Source organism: Myotis daubentonii, chromosome 3, assembly GCF_963259705.1.
Source record: "Myotis daubentonii chromosome 3, mMyoDau2.1, whole genome shotgun sequence".
NCBI lineage: Eukaryota > Metazoa > Chordata > Mammalia > Chiroptera > Vespertilionidae > Myotis > Myotis daubentonii.
Window position 1 is genome coordinate 8,267,265 of NC_081842.1, and position 14,592 is coordinate 8,281,856.

Below are 14,592 nucleotides of genomic sequence, written 5' to 3' on the forward strand. Positions count from 1 at the left end.
GCTGGCCGTTCCTATGGTGGGATCCCAGTCTTGCCAAGAACATCAAGGCAACGAGCCTAGGCAAGACCTTTTATAAAGCCATTCATCTTTTAAAAATCCATTCATTTGTTTTAATCATATATAACATAAATGTATCATTTTGAACACTTTTTGTTGTTGTTTTTGTTTTGTTAATCCTCACCTGAGGATATTTTTCCACTGATTTTTAGAGAGAGTGGAACAGAGTGTGAGTGTGTGTGTGTGTGTGTGTGTGTGTGTGTGTGTGAGAGAGAGAGAGAGAGAGAGAGAGAGCGCAACATCTATGTGAGAGAGACATATTGATTGGTTGCCTCCCAGGGTCCTCCTGGGCGGATCATGCCCTTAACCCCCACCACTCTGTGTCCCGAGGCAGAACCCCAAGCCCTAACTAGCCCTGAGGAAAAGCAGAAGAAGGATGGATTTATTTCGCAACTACGAGGTTCACAGTCTTCAGCCCATCCTGATGCTAAAGGATCAGGTTTGGTTTTGTTTTTAAATATATTTTTATTGATGTGTGTGTGTGTGTGTGTGTGTGTGTGTGTGTGGAGAGACGGGGGGGGGTGGGGGGAGAAACATCCACCATCAGCATGTGCCCCAGGCATGGGCCCTGACCAGGAATCAAACCAGCGACCTTTTGGTGCACGGGACAACGCTCAAACAGCTGAGCCATGCGGGCCATGGCGGGATCAAATTTCTGGGTGCTTTTCGTTGCTTTTTAGTGTAATGATGTGAACAATGACGCTTGGAAACTGGCCAGATGAGAACTGAAACCGAAAGGAAAGACCCAGGTGTTCCCCTCTCCTCAGCGCTTCCAGGAAGTGACACGGAGCTGTGTTCAACGCCCTGGGTGATGGGTAGATCAGTTTGTCACCACGGCCAGAGCAAGCATTGTGAGGTCTAAGGGCACTTAGCCACACCTCTTCTTTTTTCCCCCAGAAACAACTCTTGTGCTGTTATTCTGAGTATTTGGACTTTATATATTTTATTCCCAGTCAAATCAAAGCAGGACCTGTGGCTATGCCCACATCTCTATGCCTGGGGCATTTAATAGCCTCCCCGAAGCTTCTGAGCTACTCCTCCCCTTCGCACTAACCCACTGGGTTTTTTTTTTTTTTTTTCTGGAAGCATTTCCTTGATCCCAGTAGAAATAGCCCCGAGTAACTCCTTTTCCCATTTCTCGGGAATCGAATGGTGCAGTGGGCCTGCGGGATGGGCTGGCCTTTTCCCACAGGCATTAGCAATACCAAGTCTAAAAAGGTGAATTTTTAGAAACAGCATGTTGTTGTTTTTTTTAATCCCAGAGAATATTTGAAACAGAATTTGTGAGAAGAAAAAAATTAAAAATGATGCTCGCTTGCGTGGGCGTGTGCGTGTGGGAGGTGGGGTGGGAGGGAGACTATCCAAGAGGTTACACTGAGGCCACACTTACTGTGAGTTTCCCTCCCACAGACCCTGTGGACAGAGCCTGCCCAGGGCAGCAGCTCCCACCTTTACCAGGGGCCTGGAGCACTGCAGTGATGCAGAGACCCACGGCCTTCAGGTCAGAGGGTCGTCTGCCCAGTCCTGGGAGGGCCGGATCAAGCAGCATTTCTAAGTGGGTGGGGGCAGGGTAAGGTCTCTTTTTCAGGTATCTGTGTCTGGTGGGGGCCTCCAGAGAGTACATACTGAGCAGGGTTAGGGCAGGACTGGGTAGGTGAAGCCTCAGACCTCCACGCAGCTGGCCGGCTCAGAGCAAAGGTTGCCTGTTAGGGGCGTCTGGTTCCAGTACCCCACCTGCTCCTATTGGCTGAGGCTGCCTGGAAAGGGAGGCCTCAGGCTGCACCCCACAGCCCTGTTCTGGCCTCCCTGTCTCTGCCATCAGCCTGTCCTCTGGCCCCGCTGCTCTGCTCTCGGGCATCCTCAGTTCTTCGTGGGACTCACTTGAAAGGCTGCTCTGATAGTCCAGGCTGCTGCGAACAGCTCAGCAGCTCTCGCTGAGGCAGGCCCTGTGCTCAGGGGCAGGTCCTCAGTCCTTACAACATGACAACTGCACACAGCGGTTACCATCGGCAGAGGGGCCCTGACGCCGACTCACCACCTGCCCTCACAGCCGCGCACGGGGGCCCAGGTTCAGACCAGGCTTTCCCCTGCTTCCCAGGCCCTGGATTCCTGCCCACCGTCTGTGCTCAGAGGGGCACTGGCTTCTCCTGTCCTTGGGACTCTGACCTCCAGGCTGACCAGGCCAGGCTTCTCTCTAGTGCCCCTTCTGCGTGGCATTTTTGCAGTTTCAGCTGATGTCGCTGAAAGAGATTTCTCAACAACCACCTTGAGGGCGGGCTCTCAGTGTGTCCTGGGGCCTCCAGTCTCTGCCGCAAAAACCCCTCTTCTTCTTTTTGCCCTTGTAGAAGCCCACGTTTAAAATAATTTGTCTCCTGAAAATTGCATTTATCACTGTTTTCCTATTATGTGTTAGTCAAAAGCACATAACATCTATCTACTTGAGATTAGTGGCAACGTGCTGGACTTATAAATCCCCAGCACAGTTATTTTCTTTAGCTATGGGATATGTTTACATCTTGGATAAATGTAAGGTTCGCCTTAGATTGTTAAAAATGCCTGAAGTCGCCCCAGAGCTGTGACTTTCTTGGCCTATTCTTGGAGATCAGGGAAGTCCCCGGTGGGAACTTCCTTGTTTCACAGAAAAGGAAACCAAGACCCAAAGGGGTAAGGACCTTGTCCAAGGTCACAGGCCAGTTGGCTCTAAGTTCCCTGGGCAGTGGCACTGGACTGATGTCTGTGTCCAGCAGCCAGTGGTCCTCTCCCAGGACCCGCCCATAGCCCATGCCACTGGCCATGCACCTAAATGTGCCGTGATGGGCAAGTTCTCCAATGAGAGTCTCAGGTCTAGAAAACCCACCGTGTGCTCAGAGATGGGCACCTGCCTGCCATTTGACCTTGGGATCACCTCTGGGGCTCTGATTTACTTATTAGTAAAATAGGATCCCAGCAAGTTTGTTCTAAGAATTAGAAGTCATGAACCAGGGGTCCCCCCTCTGCCCCCAATGCCCAGTCACACTCATGGTGGGCACTTAAATGTCGTTTTCCTTCTCATTCATGGCAGAGATGCCCTCTCTCTATAAATCTGTGCCACATGACACTCTAGGCGAGAATTATCCTCCCCCTATTTTAACGTAGGCACTGGGGTCCGAGGTTCTCTCCTAACAAGGAAGCATCAACCGCTAATGGGGTCAGGAGAGGCCCCAGCCCTGTGGCCGAGTCCGGGGGCTCTGCGGTTGCCTGGATTCTGGTGGGAAAGATGCGCAACGTTGCTGTGCCTCAGTTTCCACAAATGTAAAATGGAAGCCTTGTTTTCCTAAGTAGGTGAAATGCTCTCATAGAAGAGGCTCTCAACAAGCCTGAACAATGACCACACTTCCCATCAGCTGCACACCACAGGGCCCAGCCAGCAGCCAAGGCCTGGTTGGCAGACTTCCAAGTCCCATTTAACTGTTTACTCTGTTCATAGGAGCTTTTCCTGCTCCGCTCAGGTATGAGTGACCATAGATTCTCACTGAATGTAGATTAGCTCATACTGATGACACTTTAAGCTGTTGAGAACACTGAAGTATTTTTTTTGCTGATATAAAAGCTCAAAGTAATTTTGTTGTTGTTAATCCTCATGGGAAGATATTTTTTCCATTGATTTTTTTTTGGGGGGGGGGGGGGAGAGAGAGAGAGAGAGAGAGAGAGAGAGAGAGAGAGAGAAACATCAATGTGATAGACACATCAATTGGTTGCCTCCCACACCTGCCCTCACTGGGCCTGTGGATTGAACCTGCAACCCAGGTACATGCCTTTGACTGGGAATGGAACCTGAAACTCTTAGGTCTGCAGGTAAATGTTCTAACCACTGAACAGAAACTGTTTTAAATTTAAAATAGTGTTTTAAATTTAAAATAGTATTAAATGGATATTCTGGAGTGCATTTAACCAGGTCTCTGTTGGTTATGGTCAGGTTTTCTGTGATTCTATGTGTAAGTCAGAACGTTGGTGCTGGTGGGGTTTATTTGTGGGATGAATGCCTGGAAGTGGCTGTGCAGCATCAAAGATTTTACATTTAATTTCTACAACATTGCAAACTGTAACTCCCCTCCCCCCCCTCCCCCGCCCCAAGAATAAGGGAATCGTAAATAGAGCAGGTGCAGGTATGTTTATTCCAATCTAGGTGTTTTCTGAAATAATTTGAGGAGGTTTAAAAACAGGCACAGCCAGCACTAACAGCACCTGGTATTTTATTTTATTTTTTTATTATTTTTTTTGCTCCTCACTGGAGGATATTTTTCCATTGATTTTCAGTAAGAGTGACAGAGAGAAGGAAAGACAGAGAGAGACATGGATGTGAGAGAAACACATCAATTGGTTGCCTCCTGCACGTGCCCTGACCAGGGCCTGGGCTGGAGAGGAGCCTGCAACCGAGGTATGTGCCCTTGACTGGAATAGAACCCGGGACCCTTCAGTCCGCAGGCTGATGCTCTATCCACTGAACAAAATCGGCCAGGGCAGCACCTGGTATTTTAAATAGCTTTCAGTAGCTGGTTTGGCTCAGTGGCTAGAGCATCGGTCTAAATAGCTTTCAGTGAAACTGGTTCAAGCTCCGGGGGGACAGGCGGACCTGAGGACCTGCACGGGCTTCAGGTCACACCCAGGTATCCAGCGGAGACAGCAGAGTGGAGGTGATCCTCTGTCATGGCCATCAATTAACAAGGCGGCCTCAGTACAGTCCTGCCTGCCACGCCCTCTGTAGGCTCAGCCATAGGGCAGGAGAGCTGGAGATGCTGGAGATGCAGGAGATGCTGGAGATGCTGGAGATGCAGGAGATGCTGGAGATGCAGGAGAGCTGGAGATGCAGGAGATGCAGGAGATGCAGGAGAGCTGGAGATGCAGGAGATGCAGGAGATGCTGGAGATGCTGGAGATGCAGGAGATGCTGGAGATGCAGGAGATGCAGGAGATGCAGGGGCCTTGGCTGCGGGTCCAGCAGGCCAGAGCAGACAGGGGTCAGTGACCACCGGCGAGGGGCGGGGCTCGTGAGGCCAGCCCAGGGGGGTTGCTGCCCCACCCCAGGGGGAAACTTCCTCTAGGGTCAGACACCAATACAACGTTGCAAGCCAGAGCCGAGGATCAGCCTGAGAGCCCGGCACGTGGGCCTGAAACACGATCCGCCAGTGGAGTCAAGGCTCCCAGGAGGCTCCCCACGGTGACCCCACTCCCGCGGTGAACCTCAGACCACAGCCCGGATTCAGGCGGGGATCACGCCTGGAAACACCCCCAGGGCCCTCACGGGTTCCCCGGCGAGGTGGGGGAGTCCAGGCGGGGACCCAGGGGCCGTGGCACTGTCTCCGGGACCGTCTGCTCGGACCCCTCCCACCACGCTGTGCCCTGGCCCTAACCCAGTTCCCCACGGGGCCCTCTGCCAGCTGGCCCCCTTCACCCCTAATCCGGCCCCTCCATGGGGGACCTGCCCCCTTCACCCCTAATCCGGCCCCTCCATGTGCCCTCTTCCCCCCCCCCCAACCCCTCCTGCCCGTGTGTTCTAAAGGCCTGGCCCAGTCCCGCCCCTGCCGCCCCCCCATCTGTGCCCCGTGTCACCCCATGTCTCCCTTACCCCCCAAGTGCTCCCCAACACTCCACGCCCCCTTCCCCACGTCCCGTGTCCCCCACAGCGTGTCCCCCGCGTGTCCCCGTCTCCCTGTTACCCTGCGTGTCCCGCGTCCCCCCGCCCCACACGTGTTCTCCCCGCGTCCCCCCACGGCGTGCCCCCCCCTCCGCGTGTCCCCCGCCCCGCGCCGGCGGAACTGTGGGAGCGGCGCGCACAGGAAGTGGCGGGGCGGCGGCGGCGGGCGCGGGGGGATGGGGGCCGGGGGCGGCGGGCGCCGCACTCGCTGAGGCCCGACGCAGGGCCGGGCGCCCGGGGCCGAGCGCAGCCGGAGCGGCCCGGAGGCGGAGGCGACGCCGGGGCCCCGCGCGGACGAGCAGGTGAGCGCCCCCCCACCCCCGTCCCCCAGCGCCGCCCGGGCCCCCTCCCGCCGCCCCGCCCGGCCCGGCCCGGCCCGGCCCCGCCGCAGTGGCGGCTCCGGCTGCGGCCTGGGGAAGGGGCGTCCGCGGCCGGCCCCACCCGCCCGGGCCTGGTCCACCGAGGCCGGCCCCGTCCTCTGCCCGCCGCCCTGCAGCCGGGGCTCCGGTCCCGGGAGGGGCCCCGGGAGGGCCCGGCTGCTCGGAGGGGCGCCACCCCACCCCATCCCCACCCCGGACTTTGTGGGATCCCCTGTGCCCCCTCCCCGGCGTGTGGGGCGCTGTGACCGGCCGGGCACCCCCCTCCGCCCCCCTCCCCTCCCCTCCCCTCCCCTCCCCTCCCCTCCGGTGCACGCGGCCGCGGCCTCACTCTGCGCCGCGGAGGAGCGGGGGCTGCAGGTGGACGCAGGGCGGGGCGCCCCGTCCCCAGCCCTGACTTTGGCGTCTGGACCGAGGCGGACGGTGAATTTCCATGTCCCGGTCAGGTGATGGGTCCCAGCCCGGAGCCCGGGGGAGCCACCTCCCCTGGGGCCCGCGGACACCGAGCCTTTGGGCGATGGCCCCCAGGGCAGCGGGGCTCCTGGCCGTGAAGAATTGCGCTGGTTCCCCCTTCAACTTTGAGAGAAGTTCAGTGAAACAGGAGAAACGCTTTTATAAATGGCTGCCCAGCCCTTTCCTTTTGAAGCACACTGTCAGCCTTGCCTAAGAGAATACTTGAGCGGTTGGGCTCCTTTTCTTGGGAAATAGGATCTCCCAGAAGGAGCATGAGGGCTGCGGGCCTGGAGGGAGCGTGGCCGCCTGTGCAAAACGTGAGAACCACCCCAGACCGGCGCCTGCCGCGCTGGTGCTGATGGGCCGGGCAGGTGCTGATGGGCCGGGCTGGTGCTGATGGGCCGGGCTGGTGCTGATGGGCCGCTGGTGCTGATGGGCCGCGCTGGCGCTGATGGGCCGCGCTGGTGCTGATGGGCCGCTGGCGCTGATGGGCCGGGCTGGTGCTGATGGGCCGCGCTGGCGCTGATGGGCCGGGCTGGCGCAGATGGGCCGGGCTGGCGCTGATGGGCCGGGCTGGTGCTGATGGGCCGCGCTGGCGCTGATGGGCCGGGCTGGTGCTGATGGGCTGCGCTGGTGCTGATGGGCCGCGCTGCCGCACCCAGCCCGAGGTTCCCTGCGAGTGAAGTCACAGCCCCGGGCTGATGGTCCTCACTTAGGGATCGCTAACCAGGCTTTTCCCCCTTTCAGAGCTTCCTGAGAGGTCCAGGGTCTCTAATGTGATCACTTCCTTTCTGTCCCCGCCCCCTGTTGTGCCCCCCCCCCCCCACCCGCCTTAAAGTTTCATAGTTAGGCTGTTACAGTTCACTGCTGTATCCATTTCTTGGTGACTCTCAGATCGTGTTGATTCAGTGTTTCCTCAAGAAGCTACATGTGATTGACATTCAGCAGGCACGGGGCCTCTCCTTGGCCTTGGACACTAAGGCGCCTTAACGTTTTGGGCCAAACTTTCTGCGCGTGGGGAGCCTCTGTTCACCCCACCTGCAGGGCAGGGGGCCCCACTTGGGCATCTCTGCCAGAAAGTCTGTGTCTGAGCAGCAGCCTGAAGAGTTGGTGAGAGCAGGCCTAATGTCAGTGTGAAGGAAGACGCAGCCGGGCCCTTGAACTGTGGAGTCCTGAATCTGGAAGCTGCACCCCGCGGGGGAGGCCCCTGTCCCTGGGCTGGCCCACTGGCTGGCAGAGACGTGCCCTGTGTCTGTACACACGTTGGTGTGTCAGGGCTGCGGAGGCAAACTGGGAGTTGCTTTATGTTGGAAGTTAGAAAAAGAGCATCCATCCAAGTGACGGTTTTCACTCCACTCCCCCCGTTGGCTAGCAGTGGGTCCGGATACGCCGGGTTACCCTTGACATGTGTTATCCCCGATCAGACTTGGACCTTGTAAACAGTGGTCGTGGAAAAACAGTGGGGTTCAGTTACCTGCTGAAGGTCAGATCACAGATCAGCACGGCCAGAATTTAAATTAAGCTCCCCGGACTCTCATCTTTTCAGACCCATCCGTCCACTGGAAGTCTGTAAACTTTTATCTCTGGTTAAATCAGGGTGGGAGGGAATGTTGAAACCCTTGCACACACAGGGAAAATGAAAAACAGATGTTGTGTGTGAGGAGAGCCAAATTGACTGGGGTTTGGCTTGGGAGGGTCTGGTTAATTTGTCCAGTCACATTTGACCCTGAAACACACACGTGCCATTGACTCAGTCTGGCTTGAGAGGGGGCCGGCCCCTCACCGTTAGCCGCTCGCCCCCTTGTCACCATCAGGATGCACCTGTGGCAGGAGCGATGGCTCCCACTCCCATCCTTGCCTCCCCCCTCTCGCCTTGTCAAAAACTCTATAACATTTTACGGTTACAGGTTGTGGCTGATTGATGTTGAGAGAGCAAAGCCTTGGGCGGGTGGGTTACATTTATCTGTTTCCTTTTGAACGGTTTGTACAACGGAGATCTTTATCACTTAGTCTTCTCATTGAGAAAATTACCTCAGGTTGACTGAATTTTGTAAAAACAGTCTCTCAGGAATTGTATGGGTTTTACTTTGGTAAACCATTCTTTGGTCAAACAATGCTTGAAGTTTTAAATGAGTCGTTTCAAGTGTTAAAGGGAAAGGGCTGTGACTTCATCTTTCATTCCTGAAACCACTCACTGATCATTTTAAAACGAATCCTAAGTTACTAAGTTTAAAATGCTGCGTCTTGGGCAAGCACATCGGTGGCTCATCCTCTGACAGTCTTTTGTGTCTAGTTACTTACTTAGTACTGTTTGACTATCTTTACCAAGCAGGGTGTGAGAGAGACTGGGACACGTCACGGTGGGGCCGTCTGTGTGGTCTCTGGAGGTGGGAGCGGAGTGGAGGGGGACTGAGGCTGTGCTCACACTGGGCCCTGTCTTCTCCCCAGGAGCCAGAAGGGTTGCAGACACACGTTAGATGTTAGTGTCACCACACCGAAAGGAGCACGTGTTCTTGAACATGTGGCAGGCAAAATTCTCCTGGCCACGTGCTTTGCATGGCATAGGACTAAAAGCTGAAGCTGGGTGCTCCCGTGGGAGCGGCGAGAGGCCCGTCCCAGGGTGATTGGGAGGCCCCGTGCCGTTCACGTGGAGCCTCGGGATCCCCTCGGAAAGCGGTGGGGAGTGAACTCAGTCATAAAGAGCAGAGTGATGGATTCTGCCGGGAGCGGTAGTAAAAGCCGCTGCCAGGAAAGACCTCGCCCAGAGCCGTGGCTCACAGGGACCTGCTCCCTAAAGGTTGCACAACAGGAAGGGGCTGGGTTCTGGAGCGCCAGGAGTGGCGGCTTCTCTCTTCATCACGTTGTTTGCTGACCTGAAAACTTTGTGAGCATATGCCGACATTAAATGTGTCCCCTCCTGTGTAATTTAGGCTCTGCGTATTGTTTTCATAGCAACAGCTACAATTCTTGCACCTGTCCGGCATTTTATGTGCTTCTCTTGTTGGATTCTCAAAACAACCCTGTAAGGACAGTAGTGTTGCCCCATTACACAGATGGAGAAACTGAGGTGGGCAGGCTTGGCCAGGGTCGCTCAGGTCGCTAGATTTCAGACAAAGGTCTGATTAAATCCACATCGCCGTGATGCTCAGAGAACTCAGTAAATGAAAACCTACATTTTAGAAACAAGGACTGAGTGAATGGCTTCCCAGAAGTACTCATTCACAAACTTCTCACCTGACGGGAGTCAGAAATCCCTCTCTGGGATGATAGAAACAGACACAAGGCAGATATGATGCTGCGTCGGAAAGAACAGAAATTCAGTTTATGCAGCTTCACTGTGCTCAGCGTTTCACTGGACGCTAGGTAGGGCTGAACTGTAGAGCTGCCCATTGACCTGTTGCATAAGAACGTGCTGATGGTTGCGTGAAACTCCCCATAGATTGATTTCTAACCTAGATGACTGTCCTGGTCTAATTGGAGTGATTGATTGACTGAGTGCAGGGATGTAACTTTTATTAGGAAGATACACGTAATTCTTAGTTCAGAGAGAAGTCACTCAATTGATAGACCTTGCAAAATACAGTTCAGTATCAGCAATTTTTGCCAAATAAGACAGCAGTCAAATTGTTAAGGGAAGACGGCCTCCATTTGGGTTATTCGGGAGGTGAGTGTCAAGGTGAGCAGTGCCAGGAGGTTTCAGAAAAGCCCTTGGTTTTGGCAGGTCTCCTTAGGCCAGTGATGGCGAACCTTTTGAGCTCAGCGTGTCAGCATTTTGAAAAACCCTAACTTAACTCTGGTGCCGTGTCACAGATAGACATTTTTTGATATTTGCAACCATAGTCAAACAAAGACTTATATTTTTGATATTTATTTTATATATTTAAATCCATTTAACAAAGAAAAATCAACCAAAAAAATGAGTTCGCGTGTCAGAGGTTCGCCATCACTGCCTTAGGCTGTCACTCAGGCCCCTTCGCTGCAACGCCTGTGAGGTTGAGGGTCCCGGCAGGTGCTTCCAGATGGATGACAGAGATCAGCACACATGTCAGCGTGTATTCTCGGTTTTCTCAACCGAGGCACCTGCTGCTGTAACTGAAGTTCTAGATATTCGCTTGCAAACGTGCCGGGTGGCCTGCAGGTCGGCTCCAGCTCAGGGCGAGCACCTGTCTTCCTGGAGCCTCACCTACTTTGTGCCTCTCACTACTTTCCTTCACACTTTAGAGTTATTGGGTATAAACACTTCTTTATTTTGGTGAACAAAGCTACATGTGAAAGTTGTAGACACAGATTCCAACAGGGGACAGGGAGGAAGGTAAGCCAGCGATGGAGCGATGATGATGGCCGTGTGAACGTGAGTGATGCCCGAGCGCCTCTTCTGGGGCCCCCTCACCTGACCCAGCACTGACGCCCAGCCAGCAGGACCAGGTGGGAGCAGGACCAGAGTCACTGATCTTTGGTCTGCCGGGACAAGCCCGGAAGCTGGATTTTTATATGCAGTTATTTTTAACAGACCATGGAGGCAAATAGAAAATGTTCCTGCTTAAATTCAGTCAGTAGAGCCTATTTTTGCAACCTCTGGGCTCAAATATATGTTTAATTTTTGAAATAAAGTAACTGAGCTAATTAAATGAAGACACAATGAGCACTTCCCAAATGCATGCAAGAGAAGCAGGAAATGAATAACAGAAACCTAAGCCTTTATCTGCAGATGAAAACCATAAGTTCTATATGACATGTTTCCTCATATTCGCGATACCAACCCTGTGTCGTAGTGGGTGTATCACATGCCTTTTCCCAGTTTGCCGGAAGCCGGTCCACCCTTGCTGCTTGACGCAGTTGCTGTAGGGAAGAAACATCTGCACAACTTATGTTTTAAGGGACTTGGCGTATTTGGCATATATTTGCCCCCCTCTTAGCGCTGTGTGTTTTAAACAGGACCGCCTCCCCGAGAAAGGTTGTTTCCCCAGGTGAGGATTTTTTCCCCTGGAGTTAGGGATTAACAGGACTAAGGAAGAGAATAAATCAGTAAGCCCCCCTAGTGTTACAGAAATACCGTGTACTACTTATGAAGAACTTGGACTAAGACTGTTGGCAATAAATTTGGGACTTGTTGGGCCCGCATCCCCAGGGGTCTGTCCACCAGGGAAAGCACCAAAGCCTATACCCCTGGAGACCCACCGACACAGGGCAGCCCCAGGGAAGGCAAGCAGCGGGGCTGGGAGGACATAACCTTTACTGGGTAGGAGAATCTCCTTCAGTCACTTCCTTGTAGCTTAGCAGTAGAGCAGTGACCTTGGAATAGCCCTTATAATGGAACACAGAGATTAACCTAGACAAGATTAAAATCAACAGAACTAGATAGAGACAGGATTTTTGGCAAAGGTCAGATAAGAAACTATGGAAATAAAACAAGGAACTGTAGAAGGTTACCCAAAACATATCATGATGTGATTATAGAGGCATGCTTATAGGATCAAATGGTATAAATACAGATGTAACAGGACAATAAAGGGAGAACCTGGCTATGCTGATCAACTGAACGCTGTCTCCGTGTCCTTCCTTCTTCCCGACTCTGTCCACACCTTTGGGAACCCCTGGACCTGCTGGGGCTGGACCCCAATACCAGTTGAGTCTTGTCTTTTTACTTTATTTTGATGAATAGAAATTCCTAATTTAATGTGGACTTTACCCATCTTTCCTTTCATGGGTAATGCCTTTTGAGGGTTGATAAGAAGTCCTTCCCACCCTGGGGTCTCCTGCATCTTCTTGTAGAAGTTTTAAAGTTTGCTCTCCACACTGAAGTCCTTATGCCCCGGAGTTGGGTGGTGGAAGTAGGGCGCGGTTCTCTCCTCTCCCCACGTGGGGAGCCAGTGGCCCCACCCCGGTCCTCAGTGAGTCCCTTTCCCCTGATGGCCTGCCGTGTCCAGGTCCCCTCCGTCTGGTTGTCTGTCCCACTGGTCGGTGTGTCTGCATGGGCTTCGTCGTGTCGCTCGGCTCTCTACCTGCCCTGCTGTCCGGACGTCCTCCCTGTGGGTCTGTGAGGCCCCTGGCTGTTCTTGTTCTTTGCTTTCCTGTATAATGTTCAAATCAGCTTGTTGCCTGGCCTGCGTGGCTCAGTGGTTGAGTGTTGACTTATGAACCAGGAGGTCATGGTTCGGTTCCCAGTAAGGGCAAATGCCTGGATTGTGGGCTCCATCCCCAGTGAGGGGCATGCAGGAGGCAGCTGATCAATGATTCTCATCATTGGTGTTTCTATCTCTCTTTCCCTCTCCTTTCCTCTCTGAAATCAATAAAAATACATTTTTTTAAAAATCAGCTTGTCAAGTTTCATGGAAACTTTGTCAGGATTTTGATTGAAATTGTATTAATTCTATTGATTCATTTGGGGGGATTTTTCATCTTTATAATATTAAGTCTTCCTGATGTAAACATGGTATGTGTCTCCATTAATGAAGATCTTTTTAAATGACTTGCAATAAGGTTCTGTAATATTCCACATACTGTCTTAGACTCTGCAGTTAAATTTATTCCCAGACACTTATAATTTTTGTTGCTTTTGTAAGTGGTGTTTTAAAAAATTATTTTTAATTAAATTGGTTTCTAACTTCTTGTGGATGTTGTACGGAAAGGCAGTTGATTTTGGGTATCGATTTTATAGCCAGTCACCTTGCCGGTCTCTATTTCTAGATTTGTGGACTTGGGGGTTTCCTGCGCAGGCATCCCTATTATCTGGGAATGGTGGTGGCTTTGTCTCATCCTTGTGCCTTTACTGTCTTTCCTTCCCATTTTCCTGCCTGGGCCTCAGGGCGGTGTTGGATGGCAGCGTGACAGGGTGTTCAAGTCAAGGATGCTATTGTTTCCCCTTGTCGTGCTGGTACAGACACAGGCTGTTTGGTTCTGAATCGTCCCATTGCGCCTCCCGGGATTAGAGGCCACTAAAGAGATTAAAGACTTACCTCCATTGGTCATCAGGAACATGCAAAAATACGGCCACAGGGAGGTGCCGGCCTGCCCACCAGGGTGGCTAAAATATACGGTGGCCTCGGCCCAGCGCTGTAAATGGCGCAGCGCTTCAGAGACCTCGTGGCCAGATCTGCAGGCGAGGCCATGGCACATGACCCAGTGTGCGTGTCAGGACCCCGGGCAGGACAGGATGGCCACAGCCACTTAGTGGGCAGACCCTGGAGAAGAAAAATGTGGTGTGTATGTACAACGGAATATTGCTTCAAATAAAATGCACACGATGGGAAAGAGATGAAGTAGCTGCAACCACAGGCAGATGTGTGTGGCTCTTACAGAGGTGGGAGCAAAGGGCGTGAGGCACAGAGGGTAGGAAGCACAAAAGCAGGCAAGACCAGGCCGTGCTGCCTGGAGTCAGGGTGTGGCCACTGAGGGGCCACTGGGGACAGGAAGGGAACATGCAGGGCCTCCTAGGGGCACTGGGAATGCTTTCTGTCTTGATCCAGGAGTTGGTTACTCGGGTGTGTTTAGCAGCTGCAGATCTGTTCAGGTTTTCCAATCCTGTTTGAATATGATTTGGGAAGTTATTTTTCTAGGAAGGGATCTGCATTAGTTACCTGTGCTTGTGACAAATGACACCAATGTTTATTGGCTTTAAAAACAACACTATCATCTCACAGTTTCTGCGGTCCAAGAATCTGGGTACAGCTTAGCTTTCATGGGCTGCCATCAAGGTGTCACCCAGGCTGTGGTCTTACCTGAAGGCTCTATGGGGAAGGGTCCCTTTTCAAGGTCACTCATGGGTTTTGTCCTCAGGATCCTGAGGGCCTCCCCAACATGGCAATTTGCTCATAAGAGCAAGCAAACATGAAAAGATAGAGAGGAAGGAAGAGGGAGGGAGGTGAGGGAGGGGTGGGAGGGGAGGGAGGTGAGGGAGGGAGGGAGGGGTGGGAGGGGAGGGAGGTGAGGGAGGGAGGGAGGGGAGGGAGGGGAGGGAGGTGAGGTGAGAGAAAGTTGCGGCCTTTCAAAAGCTCATCTCGGAGGTGACCTTCCATTACTTGTGCTGTACTCT

At 53.1% G+C, this 14,592-nt stretch overlaps 1 protein-coding gene across 2 annotated transcripts in view; it reads left to right on the forward strand.

Moving 5' to 3' along the window:
- The first annotated feature begins 5,878 nt into the window (after positions 1 to 5,878).
- The window catches only part of AGPAT3 (1-acylglycerol-3-phosphate O-acyltransferase 3), a 70,539-nt gene continuing 61,825 nt past the window's right edge, over positions 5,879 to 14,592 (forward strand). The window contains exon 1 of one of the 2 annotated variants that reach the window (XM_059686643.1): positions 5,879 to 6,032. The gene's annotated coding sequence lies outside the window, so the exon portion shown is untranslated. The remainder of the gene's footprint in view (positions 6,033 to 14,592) is intronic. The other variant, XM_059686647.1, reaches the window with a different exon arrangement.